The 18092-nt window shown below is 39.7% G+C and overlaps 7 non-coding genes across 7 annotated transcripts; all 7 read left to right on the plus strand.

The window, feature by feature from the left end:
- The first annotated feature begins 385 nt into the window (after window positions 1-385).
- On the plus strand, window positions 386-497 carry trnal-caa. The gene is made up of 2 exons: window positions 386-423; window positions 452-497. It is a non-coding gene; the product is annotated as a tRNA-Leu (tRNA).
- Window positions 498-891: 394 nt separating this feature from the next.
- Window positions 892-1003, plus strand: trnal-caa. The gene is made up of 2 exons: window positions 892-929; window positions 958-1003. It is a non-coding gene; the product is annotated as a tRNA-Leu (tRNA).
- Window positions 1004-1861: 858 nt separating this feature from the next.
- trnal-caa lies at window positions 1862-1973 on the plus strand. Its single transcript has 2 exons — window positions 1862-1899; window positions 1928-1973. It is a non-coding gene; the product is annotated as a tRNA-Leu (tRNA).
- A 1916-nt stretch (window positions 1974-3889) lies between these two features.
- On the plus strand, window positions 3890-4002 carry trnal-caa. The gene is made up of 2 exons: window positions 3890-3927; window positions 3957-4002. It is a non-coding gene; the product is annotated as a tRNA-Leu (tRNA).
- Window positions 4003-6757: 2755 nt separating this feature from the next.
- trnal-caa lies at window positions 6758-6869 on the plus strand. The gene is made up of 2 exons: window positions 6758-6795; window positions 6824-6869. It is a non-coding gene; the product is annotated as a tRNA-Leu (tRNA).
- Window positions 6870-8519: 1650 nt separating this feature from the next.
- On the plus strand, window positions 8520-8631 carry trnal-caa. The gene is made up of 2 exons: window positions 8520-8557; window positions 8586-8631. It is a non-coding gene; the product is annotated as a tRNA-Leu (tRNA).
- A 907-nt stretch (window positions 8632-9538) lies between these two features.
- On the plus strand, window positions 9539-9650 carry trnal-caa. The gene is made up of 2 exons: window positions 9539-9576; window positions 9605-9650. It is a non-coding gene; the product is annotated as a tRNA-Leu (tRNA).
- The last annotated feature ends 8442 nt before the right edge of the window (window positions 9651-18092 follow it).

Below are 18092 nucleotides of genomic sequence, written 5' to 3' on the forward strand. Positions count from 1 at the left end.
TTGTAACTGGAAGAAGCGTTGAGATAGTAAAAATTTCAATTTCAGCCTTGCCAGTTGATAAGGTTTCTGCTCTCCACATAGTGGCATGGGTTCAAATCTGGCTTCAGACAAAGTCTGAAAATCGAATAGACGCTGATGCCTTAACTGTAATAGTAGGCATTTCTGCTTTTTGCACAGTATCCCATTTTGGTCTACAAATGAAGATGTGGCTTCAAATCACACTTCTGTCAAAAGGGCTTTGATAACTGAAAGAAGTGTTGAGACACAGAAAAATGTAAACATTTTTTGGCCGAGTGGTTTAAACGTTCAACTTATTGCCAATCAACATATTTTGCTGCTACAAATTACATTTGTTGAATTACTGTTCATACAGCACATATTGCATGTCAGAATGGCCGAGTGGTCTAAGGCGCCAGACTCAAGGCATTTTCACCTTCTCAGTTGATGAGGTTTCTGGTCTCCAAATGGAGGCGTGGGTTCAAATCCCACTTCTGACAAAGGGTCTTTGTAACTGGAAGAAGTGTTGAGATAGTAAAAATTTCAATTTCAGCCTTGCCAGTTGATAAGGTTTCTGCTCCACATAGTGGCACGGGTTCAAATCTGGCTTCAGACAAAGTCTGAAAATCGAATAAATGCTGATGCCTTAACTGTAATAGTAGGCATTTCTGCTTTTGCACAGTATCCCATTTTGGTCTACAAATGAAGATGTGGCTTCAAATCACACTTCTGTCAAAAGGGGCTTTGATAACTGGAAAGAAGTAGTTGAGACACAGAAAATGTAAACATTTTTTTGGCGAGTGGTTTAAACGGTTCAACTTATTGCCAAGTCAACATATTCTGCTGCTACAAATTACATTTGTTGAATTACTGTTCATACAGCACATATTGCATGTCAGAATGGCCGAGTGGTCTAAGGCGCCAGACTCAAGGCATTTTCACCTTCTCAGTTGATGAGGTTTCTGGTCTCCAAATGGAGGCGTGGGTTCAAATCCCACTTCTGACAAAGGGTGTTTGTAACTGGAAGAAATGTTGAGATAGTAAAAATTTCACTTTCAGCCTTGCCAGTTGATAAGGTTTCTGCTCACATAGTGGCACGGGTTCAAATCTGGCTTCAGACAAAGTCTGAAAATCGAATAAATGCTGATGCCTTAACTGTAATAGTAGGCATTTCTGCTTTTGCACAGTATCCCATTTTGGTCTACAAATGAAGATGTGGCTTCAAATCACACTTCTGTCAAAAGGGGCTTTATTTTTTTGGCCGAGTGGTTTAAACGGTTCAACTTATTGCCAAGTCAACATATTCTGCTGCTACAAATTACATTTGTTGAATTACTGTTCATACAACACATATTGCATGTCAGAATGGCCGAGTGGTCTAAGGCGCCAGACTCAAGGCATTTTCACCTTCTCAGTTGATGAGGTTTTTGGTCTCCAAATGGAGGCGTGGGTTCAAATCCCACTTCTGACAAAGGTTCTTTGTAACTGGAAGAAGCGTTGAGATAGTAAAATTTCAATTTCAGCCTTGCCAGTTGATAAGGTTTCTGCTCTCCACATAGTGGCATGGGTTCAAATCTGGCTTCAGACAAAGTCTGAAAATCGAATAGACGCTTGATGCCTTAACTGTAATAGTAGGCATTTCTGCTTTTGCACAGTATCCCATTTTGGTCTACAAATGAAGATGTGGCTTCAAATCACACTTCTGTCAAAAGGGGCTTTGATAACTGAAAGAAGTGTTGAGACACAGAAAATGTAAACATTTTTTGGCCGAGTGGTTTAAACGGTTCAACTTATTGCCAATCAACATATTTTGCTGCTACAAATTACATTTGTTGAATTACTGTTCATACAGCACATATTGCATGTCAGAATGGCCGAGTGGTCTAAGGCGCCAGACTCAAGGCATTTTCACCTTCTCAGTTGATGAGGTTTCTGGTCTCCAAATGGAGGCGTGGGTTCAAATCCCACTTCTGACAAAGGGTCTTTTGTAACTGGAAGAAGTGTTGAGATAGTAAAAATTTCACTTTCAGCCTTGCCAGTTGATAAGGTTTCTGCTCTCCAAGCATAGTGGCACGGGTTCAAATCTGGCTTCAGACAAAGTCTGAAAAATCTAATAAATGCTGATGCCTTAACTGTAATAGTAGGCATTTCTGCTTTTGCACAGTATCCCATTTTGGTCTACAAATGAAGATGTGGCTTCAAATCACACTTCTGTCAAAAGGGGCTTTGATAACTGAAAGAAGTGTTGAGACACAGAAAATGTAAACATTTTTTGGCCGAGTGGTTTAAACGGTTCAACTTATTGCCAAGTCAACATATTCTGCTGCTACAAATTACATTTGTTGAATTACTGTTCATACAGCACATATTGCATGTCAGAATGGCCGAGTGGTCTAAGGCGCCAGACTCAAGGCTTTTTCACCTTCTCAGTTGATGAGGTTTCTGGTCTCCAAATGAGGCGTGGGTTCAAATCCCACTTCTGACAAAGGTTCTTTTTGTAACTGGAAGAAGTGTTGAGATAGTAAAAATTTCAATTTCAGCCTTGCCAGTTGATAAGGTTTCTGCTCTCCACATAGTGGCATGGGTTCAAATCTGGCTTCAGACAAAGTCTGAAAATCGAATAAATGCTGATGCCTTAACTGTAATAGTAGGCATTTCTGCTTTTGCACAGTATCCCATTTTGGTCTACAAATGAAGATGTGGCTTCAAATCACACTTCTGTCAAATGGTCTTTGATAACTGAAAGAAGTGTTGAGACACAGAAAATGTAAACATTTTTTTGGCCGAGTGGTTTAAACGGTTCAACTTATTGCCAAGTCAACATATTTTTTGCTTGCTACAAATTACATTTGTTGAATTACTGTTCATACAGCACATATTGCATGTCAGAATGGCCGAGTGGTCTAAGGCGCCGACTCAAGGCATTTTCACCTTTCAGTTGATGAGGTTTCTGATCTCCAAATGGAGGCGTGGTTCAAATCCCACTTCTGACAAAGGGTCTTTGTAACTGGAAGAAGTGTTGAGATAGTAAAATTTCAATTTCAGCCTTGCCAGTTGATAAGGTTTCTGCTCTCCACATAGTGGCACGGGTTCAAATCTGGCTTCAGACAAAGTCTGAAAATCGAATAAATGCTGATGCCTTAACTGTAATAGTAGGCATTTCTGCTTTGCACAGTATCCCATTTTGGTCTACAAAATGAAGATGTGGCTTCAAATCACACTTCTGTCAAATGGTCTTTGATAACTGAAAGAAGTGTTGAGACACAGAAATTGTAAACATTTTTTTGGCCGAGTGGTTTAAACGGTTCAACTTATTGCCAAGTCAACATATTTTGCTGCTACAAATTACATTTGTTGAATTACTGTTCATACAGCACATATTGCATGTCAGAATGGCCGAGTGGTCTAAGGCGCCAGACTCAAGGCATTTTCACCTTCTCAGTTGATGAGGTTTCTGGTCTCCAAATGGAGGTGTGGGTTGAAATCCCACTTCTGACAAAGGTTCTTTGTAACTGGAAGAAGTTTTGAGATAGTAAAATTTCAATTTCAGCCTTGCCAGTTGATAAGGTTTCTGCTCTCCACATAGTGGCATGGGTTCAATCTGGCTTCAGACAAAGTCTGAAAATCGAATAAACGCTGACGCCTTAACTGTAATAGTAGGCATTTCTGCTTTTGCACAGTATCCCATTTTGGTCTACAAATGAAGATGTGGGCTTCAAATCACACTTCTGTCAAAAGGGGCTTTGATAACTGAAAGAAGTGTTGAGACACAGAAAATGTAAACATTTTTTTGGCTGAGTGGTTTAAACGGTTCAACTTATTGCCAAGTCAACATATTTTGCTGCTACAAATTACATTTGTAGAATTACTGTTCATGCAGCAAAACTTGCATGTCAGAATGGCCGAGTGGTCTAAGGCGCCAGACTCAAGGCATTTTTCACCTTCTCAGTTGATGAGGTTTCTGGTCTCCAAATGGAGGCGTGGGTTCAAATCCCACTTCTGACAAAGGTTCTTTTTGTAACTGGAAGAAGTGTTGAGATAGTAAAAATTTCAATTTCAGCCTTGCCAGTTGAGAAGGTTTCTGCCTCCACATAGTGGTATGGGTTCAAATCTGGCTTCAGACAAAGTCTGAAAATCGAATAAATGCTGATGCCTTAACTGTAATAGTAGGCATTTCTGCTTTTGCACAGTATCCCATTTTGGTCTACAAATGAAGATGTGGCTTCAAATCACACTTCTGTCAAAAGGGGCTTTGATTTTTTTGGATTACAGAATTAGTGGTTTAAACGGTTCAACTTTTTGCCAAGTCAACATATTCTGCTGCTACAAATTACATTTGTTGAATTACTGTTCATACAACACATATTGCATGTCAGAATGGCTCGAGTGGTTCAAGGCGCCAGACTCAAGGCATTTTCACCTTCTCAGTTGATCAGGTTTCTGGTCTCCAAATGGAGGCGTGGTTCAAATCCCACTTCTGACAAAGGTTCTTTGTAACTGGAAGAAGCGTTGAGATAGTAAAAATTTCAATTTCAGCCTTGCCAGTTGATAAGGTTTCTGCTCTCATATAGTGGCATGGGTTCAAATCTGGCTTCAGACAAAGTCTGAAAATCGACAGACGCTGATGCCTTAACTGTAATAGTAGGCATTTCTTGCTTTTGCACAGTATCCCATTTTGGTCTACAAATGAAGATGTGGCTTCAAATCACACTTCTGTCAAAAGGGGCTTTGATAACTGAAAGAAGTGTTGAGACACAGAAAATGTAAACATTTTTTGGCCGAGTGGTTTAAACGGTTCAACTTATTGCCAAGTCAACATATTTTGCTGCTACAAATTACATTTGTTGAATTACTGTTCATACAGCAAAACTTGCATGTCAGAATGGCCGAGTGGTCTAAGGCGCCAGACTCAAGGCATTTTCATCTTCTCAGTTGATGAGGTTTCTGGTCTCCAAATGGAGGCGTGGTTCAAATCCCACTTCTGACAAAGGTTCTTTTGTAATTGGAAGAAGTGTTGAGATAGTAAAATTTCAATTTCAACTCTTGCCAGTTGATAAGGTTTCTGCTCTCACATAGTGGCATGGGTTCAAATCTGGCTTCAGACAAAGTCTGAAAATCGAATAACTGTTGATGCCTTAACTGTAATAGTAGGCATTTCTGCTTTTGCAGTATCCCATTTTGGTCTACAAATGAAGATGTGGCTTCAAATCACACTTCTGTCAAAAGGGGCTTTGATAACTGAAAGAAGTGTTGAGACACAGAAAATGTAAACATTTTTTGGCCGAGTGGTTTAAACGTGTCAACTTATTGCCAATCAACATATTTTGCTGCTACAAATTACATTTGTTGAATTACTGTTCATACAGCACATATTGCATGTCAGAATGGCCGAGTGGTCTAAGGCGCCAGACTCAAGGCATTTTCACCTTCTCAGTTGATGAGGTTTCTGGTCTCCAAATGGAGGCGTGGGTTCAAATCCCACTCTGACAAAGGGTCTTTTGTAACTGGAAGAAGTTGAGATAGTAAAAATTTCCAATTTCAGCCTTGCCAGTTGATATGTTTCTGCTCTCCACATAGTGGCACGGGTTCAAATCTGGCTTCAGACAAAGTCTGAAAATCGAATAAATGCTGATGCCTTACATTTTTTGGCCGAGTGGTTTAAACGGTTCAACTTATTGCCAAGTCAACATATTCTGCTGCTACAAATTACATTTGTTGAATTACTGTTCATACAGCAAAATTTGCATGTCAGAATGGCCGAGTGGTCTGGGGCGCCAGACTCAAGGCATTTTCACCCTTCTCAGTTGATGAGGTTTCTGGTCTCCAAATGGAGGCGTGGTTCAAATCCCACTTCTGACAAAGGTTCTTTTGTAATTGGAAGAAGTGTTGAGATAGTAAAAATTTCAATTTCAACCTTGCCAGTTGATATGTTTCTGCTCTCCACATAGTGGCATGGGTTCAAATCTGGCTTCAGACAAAGTCTGAAAATCGAATAACTGTTGATGCCTTAACTGTAATAGTAGGCATTTGCTTTTGCACAGTATCCCATTTTGGTCTACAAATGAAGATGTGGCTTCAAATCACACTTCTGTCAAAAGGGGGCTTTGATAACTGAAAAGAAGTGTTGAGACACAGAAAATGTAAACATTTTTTGGCCGAGTGGTTTAAACGGTTCAACTTATTGCCAAGTCAACATATTTTGCTGCTACAAATTACATTTGTTGAATTACTGTTCATACAGCAAAACTTGCATGCATGTCAGAATGGCCGAGTGGTCTAAGGCGCCAGACTCAAGGCATTTTCATCTTCTCAGTTGATGAGGTTTCTGGTCTCCAAATGGAGGCGTGGTTCAAATCCCACTTCTGACAAAGGTCTTTTGTAATTGGAAGAAGTGTTGAGATAGTAAAAATTTCAATTTCAACCTTGCCAGTTGATAAGGTTTCTGCTCTCTACATAGTGGCATGGGTTCAAATCTGGCTTTCAGACAAAGTCTGAAAATCGAATAACTGTTGATGCCTTAACTGTAATAGTAGGCATTTCTGCTTTTGCACAGTATCCCATTTTGGTCTACAAATGAAGATGTGGCTTCAAATCACACTTCTGTCAAAAAAGGGCTTTGATAACTGAAAGAAGTGTTGAGACACAGAAAATGTAAACATTTTTTTGAGTGGTTTAAACGGTTCAACTTATTGCCAATCAACATATTTTGCTGCTACAAATTACATTTGTTGAATTACTGTTCATACAGCACATATTGCATGTCAGAATGGCCGAGTGGTCTAAGGCGCCAGACTCAAGGCATTTTCACCTTCTCAGTTGATGAGGTTTCTGGTCTCCAAATGGAGGCGTGGGTTCAAATCCCACTTCTGACAAAGGGTCTTTTGTAACTGGAAGAAGTGTTGAGATAGTAAAATTTCCACCTTCAGCCTTGCCAGTTGATAAGGTTTCTGCTCTCCCACATAGTGGCACGGGTTCAAATTGGCTTCAGACAAAGTCTGAAAATCGAATAAAATGCTGATGCCTTACATTTTTTGGCCGAGTGGTTTAAACGGTTCAACTTATTGCCAAGTCAACATATTCTGCTGCTACAAATTACATTTGTTGAATTACTGTTCATACAGCAAAATTTGCATGTCAGAATGGCCGAAGTGGTCTAAGGCGCCAGACTCAAGGCATTTTCACCTTCTCAGTTGCTGAGGTTTCTGGTCTCCGAATGGAGGCGTGGGTTCAAATCCCACTTCTGACAAAGGTTCTTTTTGTAATTGGAAGAAGTGTTGAGATAGTAAAATTTCACTTCAACCTTGCCAGTTGATAAGGTTTCTGCTCTCCACATAGTGGCATGGGTTCAAATCTGGCTTCAGACAAAGTCTGAAAATCGAATAACTGTTGATGCCTTAACTGTAATAGTAGGCATTTCTGCTTTTGCACAGTATCCCATTTTGGTCTACAAATGAAGATGTGGCTTCAAATCACACTTCTGTCAAAAGGGGGCTTTGATAACTGAAAGAAGTGTTGAGACACAGAAAATGTAAACATTTTTTTGGCCGAGTGGTTTAAACGGTTCAACTTATTGCCAATCAACATATTTTGCTGCTACAAATTACATTTGTTGAATTACTGTTCATACAGCACATATTGCATGTCAGAATGGCCGAGTGGTCTAAGGCGCCTGACTCAAGGCATTTTCACCTTCTCAGTTGATGAGGTTTCTGGTCTCCAAATGGAGGCGTGTTCAAATCCCACTTCTGACAAAGGGTCTTTTGTAACTGGAAGAAGTGTTGAGATAGTAAAATTTCAATTTCAGCCTTGCCAGTTGATAAGGTTTCTGCTCTCCACATAGTGGCACGTGGTTCAAATCTGGCTTCAGACAAAGTCTGAAAATCGAATAAATGCTGATGCCTTACATTTTTTGGCCGAGTGGTTTAAACGGTTCAACTTATTGCCAAGTCAACATATTCTGCTGCTACAAATTACATTTGTTGAATTACTGTTCATACAGCAAAATTTGCATGTCAGAATGGCCGAAAGTGGTCTAAGGCGCCAGACTCAAGGCATTTTCACCTTCTCAGTTGATGAGGTTTCTGGTCTCCAAATGGAGGCGTGGTTCAAATCCCACTTCTGACAAAGGTTCTTTTGTAATTGGAAGAAGTGTTGAGATAGTAAAATTTCAATTTCAACCTTGCCAGTTGATAAGGTTTCTGCTCTCCACATAGTGGCATGGGTTCAAATCTGGCTTCAGACAAAAGTCTGAAAATCGAATAACTGTTGATGCCTTAACTGTAATAGTAGGCATTTCTGCTTTTGCACAGTATCCCATTTTGGTCTACAAATGAAGATGTGGAGCTTCAAATCACACTTCTGTCAAAAGGGGCTTTGATAACTGAAAGAAGTGTTGAGACACAGAAAATGTAAACATTTTTTTGGCCGAGTGGTTTAAACGGTTCAACTTATTGCCAAGTCAACATATTTTGCTGCTACAAATTACATTTGTTGAATTACTGTTCATACAGCAAAACTTGCATGTCAGAATGGCCGAGTGGTCTAAGGCGCCAGACTCAAGGCATTTTCATCTTCTCAGTTGATGAGGTTTCTGGTCTCCAAATGGAGGCGTGGGTTCAAATCCCACTTCTGACAAAGGTTCTTTTGTAATTGGAAGAAGTGTTGAGATAGTAAAATTTCAATTTCAACCTTGCCAGTTGATAAGGTTTCTGCTCTCCACATAGTGGCATGGGTTCAAATCTGGCTTCAGACAAAGTCTGAAAATCGAATAACTGTTGATGCCTTAACTGTAATAGTAGGCATTTCTGCTTTTATGCACAGTATCCCATTTTGGTCTACAAATGAAGATGTGGCTTCAAATCACACTTCTGTCAAAAGGGGCTTTGATAACTGAAAGAAGTGTTGAGACACAGAAAATGTAAACATTTTTTGGCCGAGTGGTTTAAACGGTTCAATCCTATTGCCAAGTCAACATATTTTGCTGCTACAAATTACATTTGTTGAATTACTGTTCATACAGCAAAACTTGCATGTCAGAATGGCCGAGTGGTCTAAGGCGCCAGACTCAAGGCATTTTCACCTTCTCAGTTGATGAGGTTTCTGGTCTCCAACTGAGAGGCGTGGGGTTCAAATCCCACTTCTGACAAAGGTTCTTTTGTAATTGGAAGAAGTGTTGAGATAGTAAAAATTTCAATTTCAGCCTTGCCAGTTGATAAGGTTTCTGCCTCCACATAGTGGCATGGGTTCAAATCTGGCTTCAGACAAAGTCTGAAAATCGAATGACTGTTGATGCCTTAACTGTAATAGTAGGCATTTCTGCTTTTGCACAGTATCCCATTTTGGTCTACAAATGAAGATGTGGCTTCAAATCACACTTCTGTCAAAAGGGGCTTTGATAACTGAAAGAAGTGTTGAGACACAGAAAATGTAAACATTTTTTTTTGGCCGAGTGGTTTAAACGGTTCAACTTATTGCCAATCAACATATTTTGCTGCTACAAATTACATTTGTGGAATTACTGTTCATACAGCACATATTGCATGTCAGAATGGCCGAGTGGTCTAAGGCGCCAGACTCAAGGCTTTTTCACCTTCTCAGTTGATGAGGTTTCTGGTCTCCAAATGGAGGCGTGGGTTCAAATCCCACTTCTGACAAAGGGTCTTTTGTAACTGGAAGAAGTGTTGAGATAGTAAAAATTTCAATTTCAGCCTTACAGTTGATAAGGTTTCTGCTCTCCACATAGTGGCATCGGGTTCAATCAGATTTCAGACAAAGTCTGAAAATCGAATAAATGCTGATGCCTTAACTGTAATAGTAGGCATTTCTGCTTTGCACAGTATCCCATTTTGGTCTACAAATGAAGATGTGGCGTCAAATCACACTTCTGTCAAAAGGGGCTTTGATAACTGAAAGAAGTGTTGAGACACAGAAAATGTAAACATTTTTTGGCCGAAAGTGGTTTAAACGGTTCAACTTATTGCCAAGTCAACATATTCTGCTGCTACAAATTACATTTGTTGAATTACTGTTCATACAGCAAAATTTGCATGTCAGAATGGCCGAGTGGTCTAAGGCGCCAGACTCAAGGCATTTTCACCTTCTTAGTTGATGAGGTTTCTGGTCTCCAAATGGAGGCGTGAGTTCAAATCCCACTTTCTGACAAAGGTTATTTTGTAACTGGAAGAAGTGTTGAGATAGTAAAAATTTCAATTTCAGCCTTGCCAGTTGAGAAGGTTTCTTCTCCACATAGTGGTATGGGTTCAAATCTGGCTTCAGACAAAGTCTGAAAATTGAATAAATGCTGATGCCTTAACTGTAATAGTAGGCATTTCTGCTTTTGCACAGTATCCCATTTTGGTCTACAAATGAAGATGTGGCTTCAAATCACACTTCTGTCAAAAGGGGCTTTGATTTTTTTGGCCGAGTGGTTTAAAACAGTTCAACTTATTGCCAAGTCAACATATTTTGCTGCTGCAAATTTACATTTGTTGAATTACTGTTCATACAGCACATATTGTATGTCAGAATGGCCGCAGTGGGTCTAAGGCGCCAGACTCAAGGCTTTTTCACCTTCTCAGTTGATGAGGTTTCCTGGTCTCCAAATGGAGGGCGTGTATTCAAATCCTACTTCTGACAAAGGTTCTTTTTGTAACTGGAAGAAGTGTTGAGATAGTAAAATTTCAATTTCAGCCTTGCCAGTTGATAAGGTTTCTGCTCCACATAGTGGCATGCCGGTTCAATCTGGCTTCAGACAAAGTCTGAAAATCGAATAAATGCTGATGCCTTAACTGTAATAGTAGGCATTTCTCGCTTTTGCACAGTATCCTCATTTTGGTCTACAAATGAAGATGTGGCTTCAAATCACACTTCTGTCAAAAGGGGCTTTGATTTTTTTGGCCGAGTGGTTTAAAAATAGTTCAACTTATTGCCAAGTCAACATATTTTGCTGCCATAAATTACATTTGTTGAATTACTGTTCATACAGCACATATTGCATGTCAGAATGGCTGAGTGGTCTAAGGCGCCAGACTCAAGGCTTTTTCACCTTCTCAGTTGATGAGGTTTCTGGTCTCCAAATGGAGGCGTGGGTTCAAATCCCACTTGACAAAGGTTCTTTTGTAACTGGAAGAAGTGTTGAGATAGTAAAAATTTCACTTTCAGCCTTGCCAGCTGATAAGGTTTCTGCCTCTACATAGTGGCATGGGTTCAATCTGGCTTCAGACAAAGTCTGAAAATCGAATAAATGCTGATGCCTTAACTGTAATAGTAGGCATTTCTGCTTTTGCACAGTATCCCATTTTGGTCTACAAATGAAGATGTGGCTTCAAATCACACTTCTGTCAAAAGGGGCTTTGATAACTGAAAGAAGTGTTGAGACACAGAAAATGTAAACATTTTTTTGGCTTCGAGTGGTTTAAACGGGTTCAACTTATTGCCAAGTCAACATATTTTTGCTGCTACAAATTACATTTGTTGAATTACTGTTCATACAGCACATATTGTATGTCAGAATGGCCGAGTGGTCTAATACGCCGGACTCAAGGCATTTTCACCTTTCTCAGTTGATGAGGTTTCTGGTCTCCAAATGGAGGCGTGGGTTCAAATCCCACTTCTGACAAAGGGTCTTTGTAACTGGAAGAAGTGTTGAGATAGTAAAATTTCAATTTCAGCCTTGCAGTTGATAAGGTTTCTGCTCTCCACATAGTGGCACGGGTTCAAATCTGGCTTCAGACAAAGTCTGAAAATCGAATAAATGCTGATGCCTTAACTGTAATAGTAGGCATTTCTGCTTTGCACAGTATCCCATTTTGGTCTACAAATGAAGATGTGGCTCAAATCACACTTCTAATCAAATGGTCTTTGATAACTGAAAAGAAGTGTTGAGACACAGAAATTGTAAACATTTTTTGGCAGTGGGTTTAAACGGTTCAACTTATTGCCAAGTCAACATATTTTGCTGCTACAAATTACATTTGTTGAATTACTGTTCATACAGCACATATTGCATGTCAGAATGGCCGAGTGGTCTAAGGCGCCAGACTCAAGGCGTTTTCACCTTCTTCAGTTGATGAGGTTTCTGGTCTCCAAATGGAGGTGTGGGCTGAAATCTCACTTCCTGACAAAGGTTCTTTTGTAACTGGAAGAAGTTTTTGAGATAGTAAAAATTTCAATTTCAGCCTTGCCAGTTGATAAGGTTTCTGCTCTCCACATAGTGGCATGGGTTCAAATCTGGCTTCAGACAAAGTCTGAAAATCAATAAACGCTTGATGCCTTAACTGTAATAGTAGGCATTTCTGCTTTTGCACAGTATCCCATTTTGGTCTACAAATGAAGATGTGTACTTCAAATCACACTTCCTGTCAAAAGGGCTTTGATAACTGAAAGAAGTGTTGAGACACAGAAAATGTAAACATTTTTTGGCCGAAAGTGGTTTAAACGTTCAACTTATTGCCAAGTCAACATATTTAAAGCTGCTACAAATTACATTTGTAGAATTACTGTTCATGCAGCAAAACTTGTGCATGTCAGAATGGCCGAGTGGGTCTAAAGCGGCGCCAGACCACAAGGCATTTTCTACCTTCTCAGTTGATGAGGTTTCTGGTCTCCAAATGGAGGCTGGGTTCAAATCCCACTTGACAAAGGGTCTTTGTAACTGGAAGAAGTGTTGAGATAGCAAAAATTTCAACTTCAGCCTTGCCAGTTGAGAAGGTTTCTGCTCTCCACATAGTGGTATGGGTTCAAATCTGGCTTCAGACAAAGTCTGAAAATCAATAAATGCTGATGCCTTAACTGTAATAGTAGGCATTTTCTGCTTTTGCACAGTGGCATCCCATTTTGGTCTACAAATGAAGATGTGGCTTCAAATCACACTTCTGTCAAAGGGGCTTTTTATTTTTGGCCGAGTGGGTTTAAACGGTTCAACTTTATTGCAAGTCAACATATTCTGCTGCTACAAATTACATTTGTTGAATTACTGTTCATACAACACATATTGCATGTCAGATTGGCCGGTGCGGTTCAAAGCGCCAGACTCAGGCATTTTCAATTCTTCTCAGCTGATGAGGTTTCTGGTCTGCAAATGGAGGCGTGGTTCAAATCCCACTTCTGGACAAAGGTTCTTTTGTAACTGGAAAGAAGTGTTGAGATAGTGTACTTCAATTTCAGCCTTGTCGGCTGAGAAGGCTTCTGCTCACATAGTACACAGGTTCAAATCTGGCTTCCAGACAAAGTCTGAAAATCGAATAAATGCGCGATGCCTGGCATTTTTTTGGCCGAAAGTGGTTTGGGAACGTACCAACTTATTGCCAAGTCAACATATTTTGCTACAAATTACATTTGTTGAATTACTGTTCATACAGCACATATTGCATGTCAGAATGGCCGATGGGTCTAAGGCGCCGGACTCAAGGTATTTTCACCTTCCCTGAGCTGATGAGTTTCTGGTCTCCAAATGGAGAGCGTGGTTCAAATCCCACTTCTGATAGCGGGTCTTTTTGTAACCGGGAAGAAGTGCTGAGATAAAAAATTTCAATTTCAATTGCCAGCTGATAAGGTTTCTGCTCACATGGTGGCACTGGTTCAAATCTGGCTTCAGACAGTCCGAAAATCGAATAAATGCTGATGCCTTAACTGTAATTAGGTAGGTGCATTTGCTTTGGCATAGCATCCCATTTTGGTCTACAAATGAAGATGTGGCTTCAAATCACACTTCTGTCAAATGGTCTTTGATAACTGAAAGATGTTTGAGACAGAAATTGTAAACATTTTTTTGGTACGAGTGGTTTAAACGGTTCAACTTATTGCCAAGTCAACATATTTTGCTGCTACAAATTACATTTGTTGAATTACTGTTCATACAGCATATATTGTATGTCAGAATGGCTTAGTAGTGGTCTGGGAAGCCCAGACTCACATGCCACCTCTCAGTTGATGAGGTTTCTGGTCTCCAAATGGAGGTGTGGGTGAAATCCCACTTTCCTGACAAAGGGTTCTTTTTGTAACTGGAAGAAGTTTTGAGATAGTAAAAATTTCCAATTTCAGCCTCACACAGTTGATAAGGTTTCAGCTCCCTACATAGTGGCATGGGTTCAAATCTGGCTTCAGACAAAGTCTGAAAATCACACAAACGCTGATGCCTTAACTTCTGTAATAGTAGGCATTTCTGCTTTTTGCACAGTATCCCATTTTGGTCTACAAATGAAGATGTAGTTTCAAATCATACTTGTCAAATGGTCTTTTGATAACTGAAAGAAGTGTTGAGACACAGAAATTGTAAACATTTTTTGGTTTAAGTGGTTTAAACGGTTCAACTTATTGCTGTCAACATATTTTGCTGCTACAAATTACATTTGTTGAATTACTGTTCATACAGCACATATTGCATGTCAGAATGGCCGAAAGGGTCTAAGGCGCCAGACCATGCTTTCTCACCTTCTCAGCTGATGATAGTTTCCTGGTCTCCAAATGGAGTGTACAATCCCACTCTCTGACAAAGGTTCTTTGTGAACTGGAAGAAGTTTTGAGATAGTAAAAATTTCAACTCTAGCCTTGCCAGTTGATAAGGCTTGCCTCCCACATAGTGGCATGGTTCAAATCTGGCTTCAGACAAAGTCTGAAAATCGAATAAAACGCTGGGATGCTCAACTCAATAGTGAGTAATATGCCTTGCACAGGCATCCCATTTTGGTCTACAAATGAAGATGTGGTTTCAAATCACACTTCTGTCAAAAGGGGCTTTGATAACTGAAAGAAGTATGAGACACAGAAAATGTAAACATTTTTTGGCCAGAGTATTTAAACGTGTTCAACTTATTGCTGTCAACATATTTTTTATGCTGCTAAACATTTCCAGAATTACTGTTCATGCAAAGAAACTCTGCATGTCAGAATGGCTGAGTGGTTCATACGCTAGACTAAGGCAGCATTTTCACCTTCCTGTGCTGATGAGGGTTTCTGGTCTCCAACTGAGGCGTATTCAACTCACTTGACAAAGGTTCTTTTGTAACTGGAAGAAGTGTTGGAGATAGTAAAAATTTCCACCTCAGCCTCTGTTACGAGAAGGTTTCACTCACATATACAGTGGTATGGGTTCAAATCTGGCTTCAGACAAAGTCTGAAAATCGACAAATGCTGATGCCTTAACTGTAATAGTAGGCATTTCTGCTTTTGCACAGTATCCCATTTTGGTTCACATAAATGAAGATATTTCAAATCACACTTCTGTCAAATGGTCTTGATAAATCAAGAAGTTTGTTGAGACACAGAAATGTAAACATTTTTTGGTTTATGGTTTAAACGTTCAACCGTATTGCTGTCAACATATTTTGCTGCTACAAATTACATTTATGAATTACTGTTCATACAGCACATGTTGCATGTCAGAATGGCCGAGTGGTTCAAGGCAGCCAGACCTGCCAGTAGGCTTTCACCTTCTCAGTTGATGAGGTTTCTGGTCTCAAATGGAGGTGTGTGCTCAAATCCCACTTCACAAAGGTTAGTTTGTAACTGAAGAAGTGCTGAGATAGTAAAAATTTCAATTTAGCCTGCCAGTTGAGAAGGTTTTTCCTCTCCACATATAGTGGTATGGGTTCAATCTGGCTTCAGACAAAGTCTGAAAATCGAGAATGCTTATTTTAACTGTAATAGTAGGCATTTCTGCTTTTGCACAGTATCCCATTTTTGGCCTATAAATGAAGATGTGGTTTAAATCACACCGTCAAATGGTCTTGATAACTGTTATGTTGAGACACAGAAAAATGTAAACATTTTTTTGGCCGAAAGGGTTTAAACGGTTCAACTTATTGCGCTGTCAATATATTTTGCTGCTACAAATTACATTTGTTGAATTATTGTTCATACAGCGTTACATTGTACGTCAGAATGGCCGAGTGGTCTAAGGCTACCAGACTCACGCTTCTTTTTCACCTTCTCAGTTGACAGGTTTCGGTCTCAAATGGAGGCTTGGGTTCAATCCCACTTGACAAAGGTTCTTTAACTGGAAGAAGTGTTGAGATAGTGTACCATCAGCCTTGCCAGTTGAGAAGGTTTCTGCTCTCCACATAGTGGCACGGGTTCAAATCTGGCTTCAGACAAAGTCTGAAAATCGAATAAATGCTGATGCCTTAACTGTAATAGTAGGCATTTCTGCTTTTGCACAGCATCCCATTTTGGTCTACAAATGAAGATGTGGCTTCAAATCACACTTCTGTCAAAATGGTCTTTTGATAACTGAAAGAAGTGTTGAGACACAGAAATTGTAAACATTTTTTGGCCGAGTGGTTTAAACGGTTCAACTTATTGCCAAGTCAACATATTTTGCTGCTACAAATTACATTTGTTGAATTACTGTTCATACAGCAAAACTTGCATGTCAGAATGGCTGAGTGGTCTAAGGCGCCAGACTTAAGGCATTTTCACCTTCTCAGTTGATGAGGTTTCTGGTCTCCAATTGAGGCGGGTTCAAATCCCACTTCTGACAAAGGGTCTTTGTAACTGGAAGAAGTGTTGAGATAGTAAAAATTTCACTTCAGCCTCCTGCCAGTTGATAAGGTTTCTGCTTCCACATAGTGGCATGGGTTCAAATCTGGCTTCAGACAAAGTCTGAAAATCGAATAAATGCTGATGCCTTTTAACTGTAATAGTAGGCGTTTCTGCTTTTGCACAGTATTCCATTTTGGTCTACAAATGAAGATGTGGCTTCAAATCACACTTCTGTCAAAAGGGGCTTTGATAACTGAAAGAAGTGTTGAGACACAGAAAATGTAAACATTTTTTTTGGCCGAGTGGTTTAAACGGTTCAACTTATTGCCAAGTCAACATATTTTGCTGCTACAAATTACATTTGTTGAATTACTGTTCATATAGCACATATCGCATGTCAGAATGGCTGGAGTGGTCTAAGGCGCCCAGACTCAAAGGCATTTTCACCTTCTCAGTTGATGAGGTTTCTGGTCTCCAAATGGAGGCGTGGGTTCAAATCCCACTTCTGACAAAGGTTCTTTTGTAACTGGAAGAAGTGTTGAGACAGTAAAAATTTCAATTTCAGCCTTGCCAGTTGAGAAGGTTTGTGCTCTACATAGTGGTATGGATTCAAATCTGGCTTCAGACAAAGTCTGAAAATCGAATAAATGCTGATGCCTTAACTGTAATAGTAGGCATTTCTGCTTTTGCACAGTATCCCATTTTGGTCTACAAATGAAGATGTGGCTTCAAATCACACTTCTGTCAAAAGGGGCTTTGATAACTGAAAGAAGTGTTGAGACACAGAAAATGTAAACATTTTTTTGGCCGAGTGGTTTAAACGGTTCAACTTATTGTCAAGTCAACATATTTTGCTGCTACAAATTACATTTGTTGAATTACTGTTCATACAGCACATATCGTGATGTCAGAATGGCTGAGTGGTGTAAGGCGCCAGACTCAAGGCATTTTCACCTTCTCTCAGTTGATGAGGTTTCTGTTCTCCAAATGGAGGCGTGGTTCAAATCCCACTTCTGACAAAGGGTCTTTTGTAATTGGAAGAAGTGTTGAGATAGTAAAATTTCAATTTCAGCCTTGCCAGTTGATAAGGTTTCTGCTCTCCACATAGTTGCATGTGTTCAAATCTGGCTTCAGACAAAGTCTGAAAATCGAATAACTGTTGATGCCTTAACTGTAATAGTAGGCATTTCTGCTTTGCACAGTATCCCATTTTGGTCTACAAATGAAGATGTGGCTTCAAATCACACTTCTGTCAAAAGGGGGCTTTGATAACTGAAAGAAGTGTTGAGACACAGAAAATGTAAACATTTTTTGGCCGAGTGGTTTAAACGGTTCAACTTATTGCCAAGTCAACATATTTTGCTGCTACAAATTACATTTGTTGAATTACTGTTCATACAGCAAAACTTGCATGTCAGAATGGCTGAGTGCTCTAAGGCGCCAGATTCAAGGCATTTTCACCTTCTCAGTTGATGAGGTTTCTGGTCTCCAAATGGAGGAGTGGGTTCAAATCCCACTTCTGACAAAGGTTCTTTTGTAATTGGAAGAAGTGTTGAGATAGTCAAAATTTCAATTTCAGCCTTGCCAGTTGATAAGGTTTCTGCTCTCCACATAAT

Source organism: Puntigrus tetrazona, unplaced genomic scaffold, assembly GCF_018831695.1.
Source record: "Puntigrus tetrazona isolate hp1 unplaced genomic scaffold, ASM1883169v1 S000000623, whole genome shotgun sequence".
NCBI lineage: Eukaryota > Metazoa > Chordata > Actinopteri > Cypriniformes > Cyprinidae > Puntigrus > Puntigrus tetrazona.